Below are 19,222 nucleotides of genomic sequence, written 5' to 3'. Positions count from 1 at the left end.
TTGTGAAAGGAGAGCAAGAGAACGATGTGGCTGAACTGGGACCTGCTGCTCAGTCTGAAGAGCAAGAAGAATATGAATATATAGTGGAAACAGGGAAAGTTGCTGTAGAAAGAGTATAAGGAATCTGCTAGGCTGTGTAGAGATGGTGTCAGGAAAGTCAAGGCCCAGCTTGAACTGAACTTGGCTAGAGATGTCAAGAAGAACAAGACGGGTACCTCAACCAGAAAAGGAAAGTCCAGGTGAACCCTACCTAGTGAGGGACACAGGCAGGCTGATAACAACAGGAAAGGAGAAGTCAGAGGTGCTTAATAATCTCTTGCCTTTGTCTTCCATGATAACTGCTCACAACACAACCCTAAAGCATTCCATTTGGAGGGAGGGGACTGGGGAAGCATTGTCTATCCCACTGTAAGTGAAAATCAGGTTCATGACCACCTGAGGAACCTGAGCATCAGCAAGTCTACGGATCATGATGAGATGCATCCCAAAATCATAAAGGAATTGTCTGATGGGTTGAAGAACTGGCTGCAGGACTGAGTCCAGAATGCTGCTAAATGGCTCATTGTCTGGACGTAAATTAGTGATAAGTGGTGTCCCCCATAGATCAGTGCTGGGACCAATATTCTTCAATATCTGCATCTATGACATTGATGGTAGGATTGAGTACACTTTCTGCAAGTTTGCAGATGACATCAAGCTGTGGGATGCTGTCAAAACAGCAGGGATACAGGATGCCATTCAGAGATTCCTAGGCAGGCTTCAGCAGTGAGCCCAGGTGAGCCTCATGAGGCTCAACAAAGATCTTGCATCTGAGTTGAAGCAACTCTCATTACCGATACAAGCTGGAAGATGAAAAGATTGAGCGCAGTCCTGCTGAAAAGGGTCTGGGGATAGTAATGGATGATAGCTGGACAGGAGTCAGGAATGTACCCTTGCAGCCCAGAAAGACAACCATATCCTGGAATGCATCAAAAGAAGCATGGCCAGCAGGCTGAAGGTGGTGATCCTGCCCCTCTACTCTGTGCTGGTGAGGCCTCGTCCAGATGTGGAGACCTCAGTATAGGAGAGAGATAGACCTGTTGGAACATGTCCAGATGAGTGCTACAAAAATGAACCACAGAATGGAACACCTCTCCTACAAGGACAGGCGGAAAAAAACTGGGGTTGTTCAGCCTGAAGAAGAAAAAACTGCAAGATAACCTGATAGCAGCCTTTCATTGTCTAAAGGGGAGATACAGGAAAGAAGAGGACAGACTCTTAAAGAGTCTGTGATGATAGAACAGGGGGAAATGGCTTCAAGTTCAAAGAGGATAGATTTAAGTTAAGTATAAGAAAAAAATCTTTTACAGTGAAGGTGGTGAGGCACTGGGATGGATTGCCCAGTGATGTGGTTGATGCCCTGTCCCTGGTGACTTTCAAGATGTGGTTGGATAAGGTTGGTAAGTCCTGGGTAAGGCCTAACGTTATCTAGCTGTGGTGTCCCTGTTTGTTTCAGAGGACTTGGACTAGATAGCCTTCAGAGGCCACTTCCAAAGTTAAGGCTTCTATGATTCTATAAATTTTACTTCAACTGAGTTTTATTTGTAGCATTTTTTTAACTGTGAGGGTTATCAAATTCTGGATGAGGTTGCTAAGAAAAACTATGAATTTTCTGTACTTGGAGATAGCCAGAGTGCAGACACAGCTCTGAAAAACTTCTGTAACTTGAATTAATGATCTTCAGAAGACTGTTCCAGTGTCAGTGATTCTGTGATATGTATAAGCACTTATCTATAGATAGAAAAATATAAAAATAGAAAAAATATATATTTTTTTCTTAATACTTCAGTCATGTTCTCTTGCTTTTGCTAAGTGACTGTCTTATACATTGTCAATTGTTATACTTACAAAAGAATACATAATTTTTTTTACCTCCACAAATATTCAATCACTGAAGCAAAGAAATAGGCTTTGACATGTTTTTATTGTTGTACAACTTGAGCATGCACATTTCTAACTGAAGTAAACACAAAAGGTTTATGAGCAATGCCAATTCTGCATTTGCCTTTGAATTTTAATTCACTTGTACTAGTTTTTTATTCTCTGTTCTTCAATGCTGCATGTTAAGTGCACACATTGTTTCTTCTAACTGCACTGAAAAACCTTTTTTTTCAATACTACTTAATGCTTAAGTCATGCAAATTTAACACTCCAAAAAATGACAACATAAATTATTTCATCCAAAACCAAGCATGGCATGAAAGGAAAATACTTTATTTGTGAACAGGTGTTTGCATAAGTATGTGCAAAAGTGCATGATGAGCAAAGCATATCTAAAAGAGAGCTAGCAGGTAATGTGACAGTTCAATGTTTGCAAATAGAGCAGTACTGCTTCTGTTGACTTTTTTATGATTAGGGACTGCCTGTAGTGTCTGACTTTAATTGATTCCTGAATAGAATGCATCAGGAATTGTATTCAACTTCTTATTCAACTGTTGTTCTGAGCACCTAAGTAGGTGCTGGTGAAAAAATTCAGGAGACATGGAAACTCGATCTCAAATAGAGATTTCAGCAGTTTGCATGGACGGTAGCCTAGAAAATCTAACTGGGATATACAGGACAGCTAATCTGTGCAGTTATAGCAGCATGTGTTCTATAGTACTAATTGGAGTAACATCAGCTAGCATACTGTAGACTTATGCAGGCAACAGAGAAAGGTATGGAAATCTCAAGTTGTGGGGGTGTCTACTGCATGTCAAACAGGTGAAGGGATTGAGGGTGATGGCAGATTCAACAATGGGAAATGTTGGCAGAACTCCATAGTCAAAGATTTTTAACTATATTTTTTTTAAATAAAGTGTTTTACTGATTTTTATTACTATTGTTTTCTTTTGTGTTCTAAGAGTAATAACATTGTAACTAAAAGTAATAATTTTTTATGTAAGTGAGGGATTCTTTCAAATCTTGAAGTTTCAGGAGTTCATAATTTTTCTATGATTGATTACTTCATAAACTGAATAAATTTCCAAATATGTTAAATTTCAGCATCTGTTTTTTTGTAAATTTAAGGAGATTTGCCTGCCTTTAAGAAGAGACAAATAGTTTGATGACAACTTTATTACTGAATAGCAAATATTTATGAAGCAAGACAGGTGCCTAAATACAGCATAATTTCATATTACACTAATTACACATATTTCAGATTACACTAAGTGTCTGTACAGGGTTGGCAGATGTGATGTGGCTTACAGGAGTTCCACAAAGCTGAATATAGATCTGAGTTCTCAAGTTATATTACGTATCACAAATACATACATGTATGTTTTCTTTCTCTGACTTACAGGAGGGAGAAGAGGTTCTTTGATATATGTATACTTGGTGTGAGATTAATAAACAACGGTTCAAATGTTGGTCTGACCAGTTTAACACAAATCTTAATGAGGGAGATGGGGAAGGGAAGGAGGGTGATAGAAAAGGTACGAAAGAAGCAAGAATTGCATTAAGTGGGGATAGCCATCATCAGGATCCAGCAGCAGTCCCGTTGCACGCTGTCCCAATGGTCTGAGGCAAAAGCGCAGGGGGAGACCACCATGGCCGGCCTTGGGCAGCAAGCAGGTAGCAGGAAGAAGATGCAGGGTAAGTCCAGGAGGAAGCAGCAGGACTCAGGTAGCAGGCCCAGGAGAGTCCGTCAGCATGCAGGCATTCTGTAGTGAGGGATGTGATGGCAGACACCTTTGTTCTTCTTCAGCATGCTGGTAGAGAGCAGAGCAAGTCCAGAAGGGAGAGAGGCAGATCATGAGGCTTCTCATGTCAGAAACTCCTTTTCTTCATGAGGACTCTATTGCCAGAAAACCTTTCTTCTTCTTTGAGGAATCTGTTGTCAGAAACCTCACCTCATGGTTGTTTGTCCCTATTTTATCCTCCTTTTATTGCCTATGTGACATCCCTGGGTGCTTGAGCAAGTGTCATGAAAGTACCCCCTGAGAGGTCCATCTTCCTTGAGATAAGTCCACAAAAAAGACCACTTCATAGCCCTTAATCTGCGGTTTATCTCTCTCTCTCATTGCCCCTGGCCTTGTTCATCTGTGTCCCTCAGACAAAAGATTTCTCAACCCTTGCCCAGGACTTGCTTGGACTTGTCCATCAGAAAGCTTTGAGGCAGTGGCATAAAATAATAATCTCTCACATATGTATGCATGGATTTATCCCCTATTTTACAAAAGACACCTCAGAATTTGCATTTCCAAAGAGCGTTTTACATTTTAGAACATGTATGGACTCTTCAGAAATATTTTGTCATTTTTGTTGTTGTTGTAGTTGCTTGAAAAGTACTATAGAGAAAATGTAAATCACCAATTTATTCCTCATCTTTTACATAAAATATGGTTTAAGTAAATAAGATACCTGTAAGTCATCATAGATGTATGTCATGGTCTAACATGAAGGGCAGTGAAGCCATTTGCTCATCTTCTCTGCCCTCAGTGGACCTGGGAAGAAAAGAGAATGAGAAAGGAAAACAAACAAACAAACAAAAACAAAACAGAACTGTCATAGCAGAAACCAGGACAGTATATCACCATTTTCAGAGGTAGGAAATTCAGCACCTTCTTTTCTGCACAAGTTGCACAGGGAGTCCAAGGGTATAGCTTCTGGTGCCTGTTATATTACTAGAGCAAGAGCAGGAATTAGTCTTCATAATTTACCAGTACGTCATCTCAAATCTTCAGAGACTCAAGCTTGAAAAGGCTAAAAGATATATTGTTAGAGATTAGGAGCTTAAAAAGTATATTCAGTGTTTATAACAGAATGGTGAAAGTACCAAGGAATTAATTTTTTGTTTTTTAATGTTTTATAGAAGACTTAAAACCTGGAAGTAGGAGATTAAATATTCTAAAGTATACTACTTAGAAGAAAAATCTAATTGCTTACTACACTCCTTGAAACATTGAAAACTACAACATAAAATACATTAATACAGCACTCTCAGAGAACCAAAGCATGAGAGATACGATTGTATGTGATTAAGTCACATTGAAATGAGAAAATGCATTTTTCATTACGTTAAACTCCTATGTCTTAAAGAAGTTTTCATGCTGAAAACACAATTTTGCAAAGCTTCAGAACAATAATACAGCTCTGAATTACATTACATTTGTAAGGTACAAACTCAACTAATTAGGGCAGATAAGGTAAATGTGGGCTGTTCATTTCGGAAAAATGTTTGTCATAGGCATCCCCTTTTAAAAGATAAGCATGCTTATAAAGAAAATTGAGACTATATTTTGCAGCTCTATCTAAATACATGCCCTGCAAACCTCCAAACTTCCACTCCTAATCAACATATATTAAGAAATCCAGATCGAATTACTGACAAACCACATTCCCACATTTTCTCCTGCACATATTTAGCTTGTTTTTACATGAATTTATACTCATAGTTTAGCATTAAACAAAATAAAAAGAATCGCTTTGGTTCTGTGACTAATTTGATGAACACTTTTTTTTTTTTTTTTTTTCCCATAATAATTTAAAAGAAGAATATATTTTGTTTAAATTATCTACCTTTGTGGCAATTATTCTGTTCTAGTCTAGCCACAAATGAAACTATGAAATTTACAGTTGTTTCCATACCTTTTTTTTTTTTTTTTTTTTTTTTTTTCCGGTTTGAGAGGTTTGTTTTTGTTTTTTTGGTTTTTTTTGTTTGTTTGTTTGTTTGTTTTCCTGTGACCTCAAATAACAACATTAAAATGGAGACTAATAAAAGTAGATTTCCCATAACAAAAGTGACTCGACACCAGATAGCTTTGGAAACATCTTTGCATGGTAGACAAAAAGTTACAAACACTATCTGATGCTGTATCAATATTTCTTCCATAGTGATGTGGGCTACTCCTGGTACACAGCTAACAACCGCACATAGCCATTCACTCACTTTCCCTTCAGTGGGATGGGGAAGAGAATCAGAAGGTCAAAATGGAAAAAAAATTGTGTTGAGATTAAGAGAGCTGAATAGGGAAAAGAAAAGCTGTCCTTGAAAGCATAGCAAAGTAAGTAATGCATTCACAACTTTCCACTGACAGGAGGATTTTTAGCCATTTCCAAGGAATGCAGAGCTTCATCACATGTAATGGTTATTCAGGAGGACAAACCTCTTAAGTTTGAATGCTTTCCCATTTTCTACATCTGAGCACAGTGTCACATGGTATGGAATATTCCTTTGTACAGTTGAGATTGGCTATCCTGGCTGTGTCCCCTCCTATCTTCTTGTACACTCCCAGCAAGACAGTGAGGGAAACAGAAAAGATCTTGACTCTGTGTAAGTACTCTACAGCAACAACTGAAACATCAGTGTATTATCATCACAATCCAAAAGATAGCACCATATGATCTGCTATTAAAAAAAAAAAAAAAAGATCCTAGATCAGATTAGTACAACTCATAAAAACAGTGATAAATGAATAAAACTTTATATTATCACAGGCAACATTACTTATTTTTAAAAAGACGTGAAATAAAATAAATTTCAAATGGGCACAAGCTACACTGAGCCTATGTACTTTGAGCCCAAAGGCACTAAGGAGTATGTAAAGCTGAGAACTGAAGTAGAATTTAAACATTTGAGAACTTATAAAGTGAAAAAGGAAGAACTGAAGATTAAAGAGCAGACCTAAAGAAGTTTAGACATACAGATATTTGTAGACTTGTCACCAGTTCACTTTGGAATGTTACAAGATAGCTAGGTAGAAGTATGAGTATGTAACATTTTATAGTATACTAGTATCATCTAGGTTGGAAAAGATGGTCATCAATTCCAACTTGCAATCTCGCTTCCTGTGTCCTATCACTAAACCACGTCTCTTAGTATCATGTCCACAGGTTTCTTAAGCACGAGATGGGGACATCACTGCTCCTCTGGACAGCCATTTTAATGCTGGACAACCTTCCTACTAGAGTTCTTTCTAATATACAATTATTGTATATATAATTACAGTATGTGCCTCCACTGGCACAGCTCAAGACTTTTTTCCTTGCATCCTGTCACTTGCCACATGAGAAAAGAGACTGACACACTCCTTGTTTCAGCCTCCTATCAGATAGATATAGAAATATATATATACATGAGACCTTCCCTCAGGCTCTTCTTCTCCAGGCTAAACTACTCCAATTCCCTCAGCTGCTCTTCATATGCTTTGTTTACTAGCCCTTTCACCATCTTCATTCATACACGTATTTTTCAGAGAGGGGCCCAAAGCCCAAAACCAAAAACAGTTCTCAGTATTTTTTTTTTTCACCATTACTGCATACAAGGTTACAGTCCCTTCCCTATTCCTGTTGATCACACTCTATTTCCAATTCAGACTAAGATGACATTGGCCTCTTGATCATACTGCTGGCTCATGTTCCACTGGATGTCTTGCCACCCAGCCAACTCCCCACATTCACAGACTTTCTCTCATCTACTAAGCAGACCATCTTTTTGTAGAAAGAAAAATAGGTTAGTCAGGTAGGATCTGCCTTTCATAAACTCATGCTGGCTGCATCTATCACTTGACTCTCCTTGATGTGTCAAACGATGACATTAAAGATGATCTGCACCATAACATTCCCTGGCATTAAGTTCAGACTGAGAGGCCTGTAATTCCCTGAGTCCTTTATGCCCTCACTGGATCTATCCAGTTAACCAGGACTGCTGTTTAATCAATGAAACTAGCTTAGCAAACATTTCTGCCAGCTTTTTAAATACATTTGAATAATCCTGTCCAGGTCCATAATCACATTAATGTTCAAATAATGTAGTAGACCATTTCCATTTTCCAATTGAATTATAGGGACTTCATCTTACATCCTGTCACCATCTTCTAACTCAGGAGACAAGGAAAAGACAGCTTAACATATCTTGGAAGCAGTACACATTCAATGTTTTTTACTAGATCAGTTCCACAAAGACAGATCAAAATGTTTGAGGTACTCAGCTTAGAATTTTCTGGAAACTTTTTCCCTGAATTAAAGAGAGGAAAATGAACCTGTTTTTGTAACTGGTGTATTGCACTGCTATTGCCTTGTGGATTAGTTAATGTGGCTTAAAATTTAATGCACTAAAACAATATGAGTTAGATGAAGAATATTGCACTAATATTGCAGAAAAAAAAATCAATTACACCAATATTTTCATAGCAAAGAATTATGAAACAAAAATAGAAGCTTAAAGGCAACAAGGTACTCTGATGAAAGTATTTACAGGAGTTTCCTCATCCAGTGTGTATTCAGCAGATTGTTTTGAATCATAACATTGAAAGATTTTTTACTGCAGTATTTCAGATCACAGCTATAGTCACAAAGAAACAAGTCAAAGAAATTAAAAATTGGATCACCTAACAATACCTTATACTGATAGTGTACATACCTTACTGTGTTGTAAATCACATTGAATCGGAGTTTATTAGCAATGGGATTATATTGACATTGGGATTTTAGAAATTGTCATGGTTTTATGATTTTCGTTATCGATATTCCACATCATAACATCATATAGTGCACTGGGAGTTCAAGAGCTAATGCTCTATTTCTGTGGATAGTCAATAGTTCTGGGTATTCCTGTTTCAGAAGAGAAGAAAAACTGCATATCCCAAAGGACTTATTGTTCTCGTTTTCCATTCAGAGGGAAAGATAAAACTGTTCACAGGCCATGAGATGGCCCTTTTTCCCCTTTCTACTCGTCTCTGCAGTGTGTGCTGCCTAGCCATCTCACCTTCAGTATTAGAGTAAGGCATTCATTTTTTGGACACACGCTTGTTTTATCTGATTTATTAGCATCAGTTTATTTTGTATTATATTGTTTTATCTTGCATTTCAGTAACTTATTTACTAAATTAACTTTCCTCCTCAGATCACTGCCTCTGTTTTGTTTTTTGGGCCCATCTCCCTACCCTTTCCCCTTTTCCCTCTTTTCACTTTCCCAGGGCGTGAGACTATGGGTCCTCCTGACCCATTAGTTATGGAACCGGGTCCATAAAGCTTTGACAGAAGTATTGAATAATAACTTTCTCTTCAAATTTCTAAGTGATGGGGAAAAAAAAAAAATAGAATCATAGGAACAGAATATCCTGAGTTGGAACGGACCCATGAGGATCACTGGGTCTATCTCTTGGCTCCACATAGGACTACACAAAAATCAGAGCACCTATATGAGAGCATTGCTCCAATGCTTCTTGAGCTCCAGCAAGCTCAATGTCACGACCCTTTCACTGCAGAGGCTGTTTCAGTGATAAAGCACACTCTTCATGAAGAAACTTCCTGATATCCAACTCAAATCTCCTTTGTTGTGTCTTCCAATCCTTTGGGTTATATCACTGGTTACCAGAGAGGAGATCAACACTTGCCCCTCCACTCCCCCTCCTGAGGAACTGTCAGACCATTATAAAGTCTCTCCCCTCGGTTTTTTCTTCTCTAGCTGAACAACCAAGGGACTTCAGCCACTCTTTATATGTCTTCCCCTCTCAACTCTTTACCATCTTTGTATCTCTCCTTTAGACGCTCTCAAATAGTTTGGTGTCCTTTTTGTACTTTGGCACCCAAAACTGTACACAGTACTTAAGGTGTAGCTGCACCAGTGCAGTATAGATCAGGACAATCACATCCCTCAGCTGACTATCAGTGCCATGCTTGATGTGCCCCAGGATATGTTTGGTTTTTCTGGCTGCCTAGGCACACAGTTGACTCCTGATCAACTTGCTGTTGGCTCCCAGATCTCTCTCAATAAGCTGCTGTCCAGCATCTCATCCCCTACTCTGTATGTAGAGCCAGGGTTGCTCATCCTAGGTGCAGAACCTTGCTCTTGTAAAACTTCACTCCAGATTTTGCTTATATCAATGATATTGTAGTTCTGAGACATAAGAAACAAGGCTTTTAGTTCTTCTTGCTTGTTGTTTATGCTATATGCAATGATGTAGAAGCATTTCTGATGTGCTTCATCATACTCAGCACCTCCTGGAGCAGACCAAAGGATCTCACTAGTAAGCACACCCTCTAAATTTTGTATGTTATCCAACAGTTTATCACCAGCAGTTCAGCTGGGCTACTGGTCTCACCACAAAGCCTGGCATGCTGTTCACCTGCTCATCTCTAGTGAGCCTGGTTTTATCCTCTCTCCCATTTTAATCTGGTTTAAAACCCTCTCAATAAGCCCTGGCAACTCCTGAGCTAGAATCCTTTTTCTTCTTTGAAAGACAGATCCCATCTGGTGCCAGCAGACCTGGTACTGAATAAATTGCCCCATGATTAAAAAAAAAAACAACCACAACATCAATAACAACAAAAACACGTTCCTCCAATGGCATCAGCCTCTTAGCCATGAATTAGAAAAGAAAAGGAGAGGGAAGGGGGAAAATGTGGAGAGAGGGAATTGGTTATCTTCTCATCCACATAATTAATATTGTGAGAATATTAGAAATTGCACCTTGGAGGGAAACTTCCTCTGAATTTTCTGCAGGAGAACGAAAGATAACATGTAAGAGAACAATTTATGATCCTTTACTTTGTGACAACAAAATGTCTCCTAACTTTTTAATGAAAGTTGATACTGAAATGATGCATAAATTCTTTAAATTTGCACAAAATATTTGTATCAAGATTGTAACACTTTTGTGAATTATTAATGTTTAACAGAAGAAGAAAAACAGAATCATCTTCACCTCTTATGATTTCAGAAGAAAATAAATTTTCATATTTATAAATATTATTATTAAATATTTATTTAAATGTTAACCATTATATTCCTTTAAAATCAAGATGAATCACTTAAAAGTGGTAAAAACAAACATAAAACAATAAAAGCCAAATGTAATAGAAATTAATGTCATATTTAAATACTTTTAAATTAAAAAACTAAATTTAATTAAATTTTAAATCACTTAAAATTAGCAGTAAATTCAGGAGCTTTGCCTACTGAAGAGTAGACACTCCACTGAAATAGTGCTTGGAGAAACACCAGCCCTTTCCCGTAATGTGTACTTTCTTTAAAAGGAAGCAACTAATCTCCTTTTTCAGGAACTAGACAATTTATCTGATTTTTATTTTGTTAGTGGTACAGGATGCATTCTACCACTGAAATCAGTTTTTATTATTATTATTTTATTTTTATTTTATACTCTTGATTCTGGGTAGAAAAAGGAGCAAATATATGACATAAGAGATCATGTACCATAAACAGGAATTGACATGGCATAAAAAAGTATTGTCAGATTTATGGAACAAAACCCTCCAACATCTGCATAACTCCTCATAATATTGGAGATGTTCTAAATTTAGAAATGCTGTTGATGAGGGAACACAGAAATAGCTGGTCCCTCACTGCTGACTCTGCCCCTTTTCATACAAGAGGCTATATTATAGTTTCAACAATGCAGTGCAAGTTTTTTGTGAGAGCTATTTTCAGTTGAGGTGCTATAAATATGGAAAATAACCATTTATGTGAAATGCAAAATGGAATTTAGTACAGATTTCAGCATCACTATTAACACTGAAAAAGGAAATAATTTCACAAAGAAATAACAATATGTAGATCTTAATAGCTTACCCAGGAAGTGTTTATAACTTCTACTGTTCCTCTCATAGAATCATAGAATGACTTTTAGGTTGGAAGGAACCTTAAAGATCTAGATCCAACTCCCTGCTGTAGACAGGTTTTCTAACCAGTAGGTCAGGCTCCCAAGGGCTTAGTTCAACATGGCCTTGGGCAGCTGTAGGAATGGATCATCCAGAACTTCTCTGGGCATCCTGCTCTAGCATCTCATCGCATTTTAAGTAAAGATTTTCTGCCTAACATACATTCTAAATCTCTTTAATCTCTTTTAGCTTAAAATTGTTCTCTCCAGTCCACTTGCTATCACACCTTATAAAAGTCCATCTCTCCTCAGGCACTGAAAGGCTGCAATGAGATTTCCCCAGAGCCTTCTCTTCTCCAAGCTAAATCAGCCCAGCTTCTTCAAACTCTCCTTGTAAGAGATGCTCTAGCCCTCTGATTATCTTGCTAGAAGTCCATGAATCCAGACAGAATCCACTCGACTGTGGTAAGGGAGGTGGTGGACATGATTGCAAAGACGCTGTCCACCATCTATCAATGGTCTTGGTCAACTGGAGAGGTTTTAGATGACTAGAGACTTGATAATGTGATGCCCATCTATAAGAAGTGTCATAAGGAAGATCCAGGGAACTACAAACCTATCAGCCTGACCTTGGTGCCAGGGAAGGTTATGGAACAGATCATCTTGAGTGCAATCACACGGCACTTGTGGGACAACCAGAGGACCAGGCCTAGCAAGTATGGGTTCATGAAAGGCAGGTTCTTCCTTACCAACCTGATATCTTTTTCTTCACAATTACACCTATTTGTCTCATTACTGGGGTAGTACACACATTTTGAACATTCTGAAATTATTAGGAAGGATGAAATACAGGAAGAGTAAAATTTCATGAAAAATCTCTGTTGAACACATTGAGACCTTGCTAAGAATTGCAGCCACTGCCATCAAGACCACCTGCTGTGTTAGTTTCACAAAAGCAAGGTCAAACATCCCATCAGTTTCATGTTTTTGCTCCTCTCTCTAGTTCTTAAAATGTTGTAAGAAAAAAAATTAAGATTAAAATGTTTTGTAACTTAATGATATTGTTTTGTGAGATCTGCTCTGAAAGTAATGCCTCCAATTTTATTATGTTTCCTCATAATTTCTGAAGTGATATACCAGTAGAGCTTGAACCCTCCCAACATTATTCCATTACAGTTAATTGCTGTGTGACAGATGGCAGAAGAGGGGCAGTCTGACAAAATGGCATCTGACATGAAAGTGCTTATGAAGCAATGGTGTATATTTTAATCCTCCACATGGATAAAATGGCACCCATTCACTTTCACTGATGCTTACTGAATGTCTATGGAGACCAAACAGTGAATGAGAGCACAGTGTAGCAGAGGGAGGTATGTTTCAGATGTGGTGACAGTGGGTTACCTCTGCTGGTGCATATTTTTTCAAGTGCAACATGCAGGCTCTTATTCACTGCAAATGAAAATGCATAGTTAATGACAGTGATTATGTTGTAAATAGTGTTTTAGAGTAAATTTCAGCTACATCAAACAGTGTTATTGTACTTCTTGAGTCAGTTATATTTTCCATAGAAATAAATAGGAGACACAGAAATAAATAGAAGGCATTACTTTTGGAGAGATATATGTATAGACAGCCCAAGAAAATTTCTATTCCTGAAATGTGGCCCAGGCAAGCCAATACTTTGGACATCCATACTCAAAAGGCAGGTGGTAGCAGACTCTTACAGGACCAAAACATATCATTACTATTGGGAAGCTCTACTGTGCAGTTTACTGTTATGATCAAATTTCTGAAAGAAAAAGAAAAAATTATCAGTTGTGATCCATATTTCAGGGCTTGCAATGCATTTTCCCAGTTAGTGTCCACAAAAGGAAGCTTCAAAAACAAGAGCCATAGTACTTTATCCTCCTTCAGTTCACTCAACTTGACAGTATTTTGGTCAAGAAGGAATGAATAATAGCCTTGCTGCAAGCATGAAAAAAATGCATTTTCTGCGAAGTATGTACATAAAATGGAAGTCTCATGATTGAAGAAAGCTGCTGTCTTATTGGGAAAGCAGAAACATTGGGCTTTTGTGGAAGAATAGGTCATATCTTCCTCCTCTAGTTAGATATCCTCCATGTTGGACTTGGTATGTAGACTTCGTAAGTGCCTTTTTCTTCTGTTTCTTATCTGTCTGCAGGAAAGAATCCTTTTTGTCATGAGGCAGCGGAACATATACTGCCCTCTTCCATGGGACAGAAGAAGACAGTGTGGCTGTGCTGGGTGGAATGCAGACTCCAAAACACATATGGGGCCATGATCAAGGAGGTTGAACTGGCTGCAGGCCCCAACTCTTCCCATTGGCAGGGTGGATATCAGTGAGTGACCATGCTCTTTCTTTCCCCTGATGAAGGAACTTCTTCCAATTTATGTTGTAGAATAGTCCTATTTTTGAGCAGACCTGAGTATGCATAATTCTTTGGAGATTCCAGATAGAAGCCAAGTTGTGGCTAGTTTGCAAGAGGAGAACTTCTGATTTTTGGTAGCATTATATAACACCTAGAAAGAATGAAATGTAGCTCAGTACTAAGTTCTGCCACTTGTCATGTCTTAAGTAACTTACTCTTGTTTGTAATTTGTAATGTGAAGTGTATTTTAGTAATGGAAAGTATATAAAATGGCTCAAAAATATAACTGCACAATTTGCATTAACATAATCAATATGCAGTGGTTTTAGCTTTTAGCTACAAAAGGTGAAATTAACATTTGAATCCTCTTCTAGATACAAACAGAGCATAGACATTTCAAGTGAGTGTCCTAAATAACCTGTTTCACTGCTTTGGCACAAAATATATAATTGGAGTTGTATGGAATTTACTGTTTGACTTGTAAAACTGCATACGAATGTTCCCTGGAACGTGGAAAAAAAAAAAAAAAAAAAAAAAATTGTTTCTCATTTAGTAATATTAGTGAATTGTATATTGTATATTGTGTATCTCCTATTGTCTACCACACAATCACAACTAAATGAATCTTTCTGCCACTGTTTTACCTAGGTCATTTGTTAGTCTATCCTACTGGGGAAAAAAAAAAAAAAAAAAAAAAAAAAGTTCATATAATGACTGAATATTTATATTTAGGATGACTTAAAATTTGTATTATAAGATGACTTACAGTCTTTCAGAACAGAAGTCATTAGTGTAAATTTAGATGTCTCTAACGTATGTGCTTATATTCAGGCTAGTTCCCTTAGGCTTCCATTGTTCTGAGTGAGAAAAGGTAGTCTCTTTTAAAATAAGATTCACCTCATTCAAAAATTATGTCAGATGTTTCACTCTTCAGCAGTGCCTATTTCCCTTCATTAATTATAAAGGCAGACAAGGTGATTAATTCAAATAAAGACATTTAGGCCATTGGTATCAGATAGCTGGTTCAATTACCTAAACACAGGTGTCTAGGAACATATAAGATGGCCTAGGTTATCCAAGGGTACTTGCACAAGTTTAGAAAGTATAACACAGGGCTCAAGAGAGAAGCGAGTCATCCCAAGGTGGAAGCTATAAGCTAGGAAGGGTTTATTAATATATCCCATATTAATTGTTTAAGAAACTCCGCCAATTTTGTCCCAGCCCTGGAAGCAAACAATGTCAGGTTAGATGGTGCTTTTATCAACCTGGACCAGTGGAAGATGTCACAAAGGGAGCAAGAGGGGTGGAATTAGGTGATCTTCCAGGTCTCTTTCAATACAAACCATTGTATGATCCCGTGGTTCTTAGACCCGTGGGTGATTTCATTTCCAGACTGGACATTTTGAGTTTGGGGAGTAGCATCCCTATATAAGCCTTTTAAACTGTATGGTCTGGAAATTGATTCCGTAAAGCCATTATGCTAGCCTTAATTTAGATTAATATACTTTAGCAACTGTGCAGTGCTAAAGGCTATGGAATTTACTGTTTACTATGTACACAATTACAGAAGTTTAAAGTTCCAATCCCAGGGTATTACTTATATTTAAACTCCTAAATTGATATGATGACAAGCTGGAAGCAAATATAACACTTGAATTGTGATAAAATAGATCTTATTCAAGTGTTTGAATTGTAATCACTATATCTTCCATATATGTATCTTCTACAAGTCTGAAATTAATTGAAATAAATATGTAAATAGCTCTCAAAAATTCTGGACAGTTTTTAATTGTGTATCCTATTGCTTAGAATAATATATTTGATTCCAATTCAGAATTAGACTCTCCATAGAAAGGTTGCAAAAATACAGTTGAGTTATAAATTCTGCAAATCATCTTTATTAACCAGTGATACTAAAGTAATTAACAAAGGGCAAGTAGAGATGATGAAAAGAAAGTAGGTGACTTGAGTGAGCACTGGAAACTATATCAAGAATTCTTTAATTAGCTAAAATATACTTAACTAATCAGGCTGTCCTTGCACAGTGTAAGTCTCCTTTCCACAACATTCTGCCTTCTCTTAGTCCCTGTTCTAGTTCCTTCTTTGGCTTTGTGAATTTATCATCTCCTTTTCCTCATTGTTTCTCCTTATTTTACATCCATTTTCTTTTTGCTTGCTTTACCGTTTGGAACTCCCTTACCTCTACATTTCAGTTTTCTCTTAGTTTACTTTTGCACTATCTTGCTTTTTGCTCTTATTCTCAAATCTTCAAAATCATTTTTTACTCCAGCTTCACAAATGGATTTCTCTACTGATTTTTCTCCTTTGCTTCTTGCTACTCTGACACATCCTTCTTTTTTTTTCTTTTTTTTTTTTTTTCATATGCCTTTCCCAATTTTCCTGCAATCTTGCTAGGTTAATTTAAATTATTCTGCACTAACTTGGTATTATAAATATATAGCTCTTATAAGTAAATAACTAAATAGATAGATAACTCTGTTCTGAGTGACTGAGCAAATCCTTAAAAAAAACAAAGTACCTAAGAATACAGTTTTATACAATAGCTTTGCTATTGAACCATACTTCTCTATGTTATGCTTACTGTATTTTGAAGAAAACAGGAAACTAAAAAATACAGTGATTCTTCAGATGTCCTGATTTTATAAAATATTTTCCTGTTTTTTTTTTTACTAATATAATATTTACTTTTTCTCCCTTTTTCTTACATATACACTTGAATGAATGAGTATATCAACTTAGCTGAAACCATTTGTAGGTAGAAATTCTTTCAGAAGAAAAAAAATTAAACTAAGGAAATAGTGTGTGCTTTAAATATGAATGATATCTTCCTTGATGACAACACCATTCTTCAAAGTTTCTGAAATATTTCTATGTGTACTGAACTGATAGTCTCAGAAGGGTACTAAAGACTTGGAAAATGGTACAGTACTAAATAAATCTTCTTTTAGTAGGTAAAAATACAGTGAAAATGACAGTTTAAGGAAATAAAAGCTACTTGAATTTCAGTGAGATTCATAATGGGAAATGAATAATTAGAACTGCTCGCTCTCGACAGCCAAATTATGTTCACAGCTACTGTAACATCAGTTTCAGTTGGTACCCAGTGAATTCAGTATATTTGATACATTAACAAATACGAATCTAACAAAGTTTAAGATGTTATTTCTTTGGATGAATAGTGCATTTCTTCTTACCATTACATGTTGGAATCTGTTTCTCACCTATCCTGTCTTGCATTTGGAATAAAAATAAAAAGTCTCAGGAGTTCAGATACTGTCTGTTGCAGACTTTGTGTTCAGTTTCAGATTCCTCAAATCACAGGCATAGATTACCTACACACGTATCCTGAAGATTTCAGGAGTTAAGATTAAAATAAAAACAAACAAACACAAACAAAACAAATAAAAACAAAACAAACAAAAACCTAAAACATAAAAATGTTCAAGTCCAAATTTTTTAGTCCTGAAAAATAACTCTAAAGCTGTAAGATAGACCAAAGTATTAATGTGTTCTCTGTGAATGATTTTCAGAATAAATATTTCTCTGTAATATACTTCCTGTAAGAACATACTAAAAAAGGAGAGGACAAATAAGCACTGATTCATTACTCAGTCACAGACACAGTGTATCCTAAATATTGGGGAAATCTATCACAATACTTACCAGGAATAACTTCCAAGCTTAGTTGTTCCTCAAGGACACTTCATTAATAGTAGCATGTTGAAGCATAATTTTTCTCAATTTAAATTTAGCTGCCTACAATACTAATATCTAAGTCTGAGAAAGTCACCTGAAAGTTCATTTTAAATCAGTAGAGAGAAGTAAATGCTTTCTGGAATATACATCTTTAGCTGTCTACCTAAGGAAGAAGTGAACAGCACTCTAAAGCTAGACATATGCATTTGGCTAGATGAATCCCACGTAGGAATACTTGATGAATTTATTTTTAGTGAATATACCTAAGTATATACCTAATATACCTATTTATTATCATTATTATTTCTGAATATTAACAACTGTGTTTCTATTATCTCAAAATCTATTGACTAGTATTACTTGGCTTTTCTTTGAATCCTGTTAGTAACTTTGAGGGATGTTTTGAGGATGGAGAATTCAACATTATTGAGATGACTTCTGAGAAATGTTCATACAAATAAAAATTTATCTTAAAAGAGTTTTAAAGATGACAAAGGTGCAAGCACTGAACATGAGGATTTGACAGTATTAATGTAGGAATTCTGATGAGAGCATTATATGTCCTACATATTAAAAAAAAAAAAATTGATTTATTTTTGTAGATATTTTTGTGCATTTTATTGTCAGATATTTTGATCACTTTATGTCAGAGGATAAAATTATTAGCAAAAATGTTTGAAAATGTGAATTTGGATTAGTAAACATATTTATCAAATATGCATTTTTCCACAAAGAGAAAAACATTAAATATTAAAAATTATAGAGTTATCCTATTCACCTTCTATAAGTCTGATAAATAAATATGTCTCAAAGCCTCATGTTTGCAATATTTGTAATGTCAAAACAAAAGCTCAATTATATCTTTGTTTATTCTTTTGAAAATCTCCAATGCAGATAGAAAATTACATTGTTAAATCATTGCAAGATGAGTTTTCAAATAATTAGCTTCTGAAAGACTTAGAGTGACCACAAATGTCAGCAACATGTAATGGAAAGCTGTTTGACTTCTGTTGTTGTAGTTTCTCCCCAGAGCCTTTTTTTGACACTTATACTGGTGTTAGATAGAAAATTGGTTGTTACCAGAGTTGTTATTATTTCAGAGTATCATAACTTTAAACACTATTATCATTTAACATCAAAGGGTTTGTTTCAATGAAGATGAAGACATTTAAAAAAGATTATTAGAATTTTATTTTTTTTAATTTAAATTTAGGGTTATGTATGTGTAATTTAATATTTAAAATATCAATAAACAGCTTACCATATTTAATTTTACAGTAAATATGAGTGTTCAGTATATTAAGCATTAATATATGAAACTGATAGGCAAAATAATCTGGTACATTAAAAATCTCTCTATATATATCAACTCCTGTGCGTGTACAAATGAAGTTCATTTGTCTGCCTAGCAACTGATTCAGATTTATCATTTCTGTGAAGCTTTTGTAACAAGACAAGGTTCCGCTTGATGAAATCATCTAGAACTCCAAATAAAGATAAATCTTAGCATTTCGTGTTACTTATACCGTAAAC

This window comes from Phasianus colchicus, chromosome 1, assembly GCF_987193195.1.
Source record: "Phasianus colchicus chromosome 1, bPhaCol1.hap1.1, whole genome shotgun sequence".
Classification (NCBI taxonomy): domain Eukaryota; kingdom Metazoa; phylum Chordata; class Aves; order Galliformes; family Phasianidae; genus Phasianus; species Phasianus colchicus.
This window is presented reverse-complemented; position numbering follows the sequence as displayed.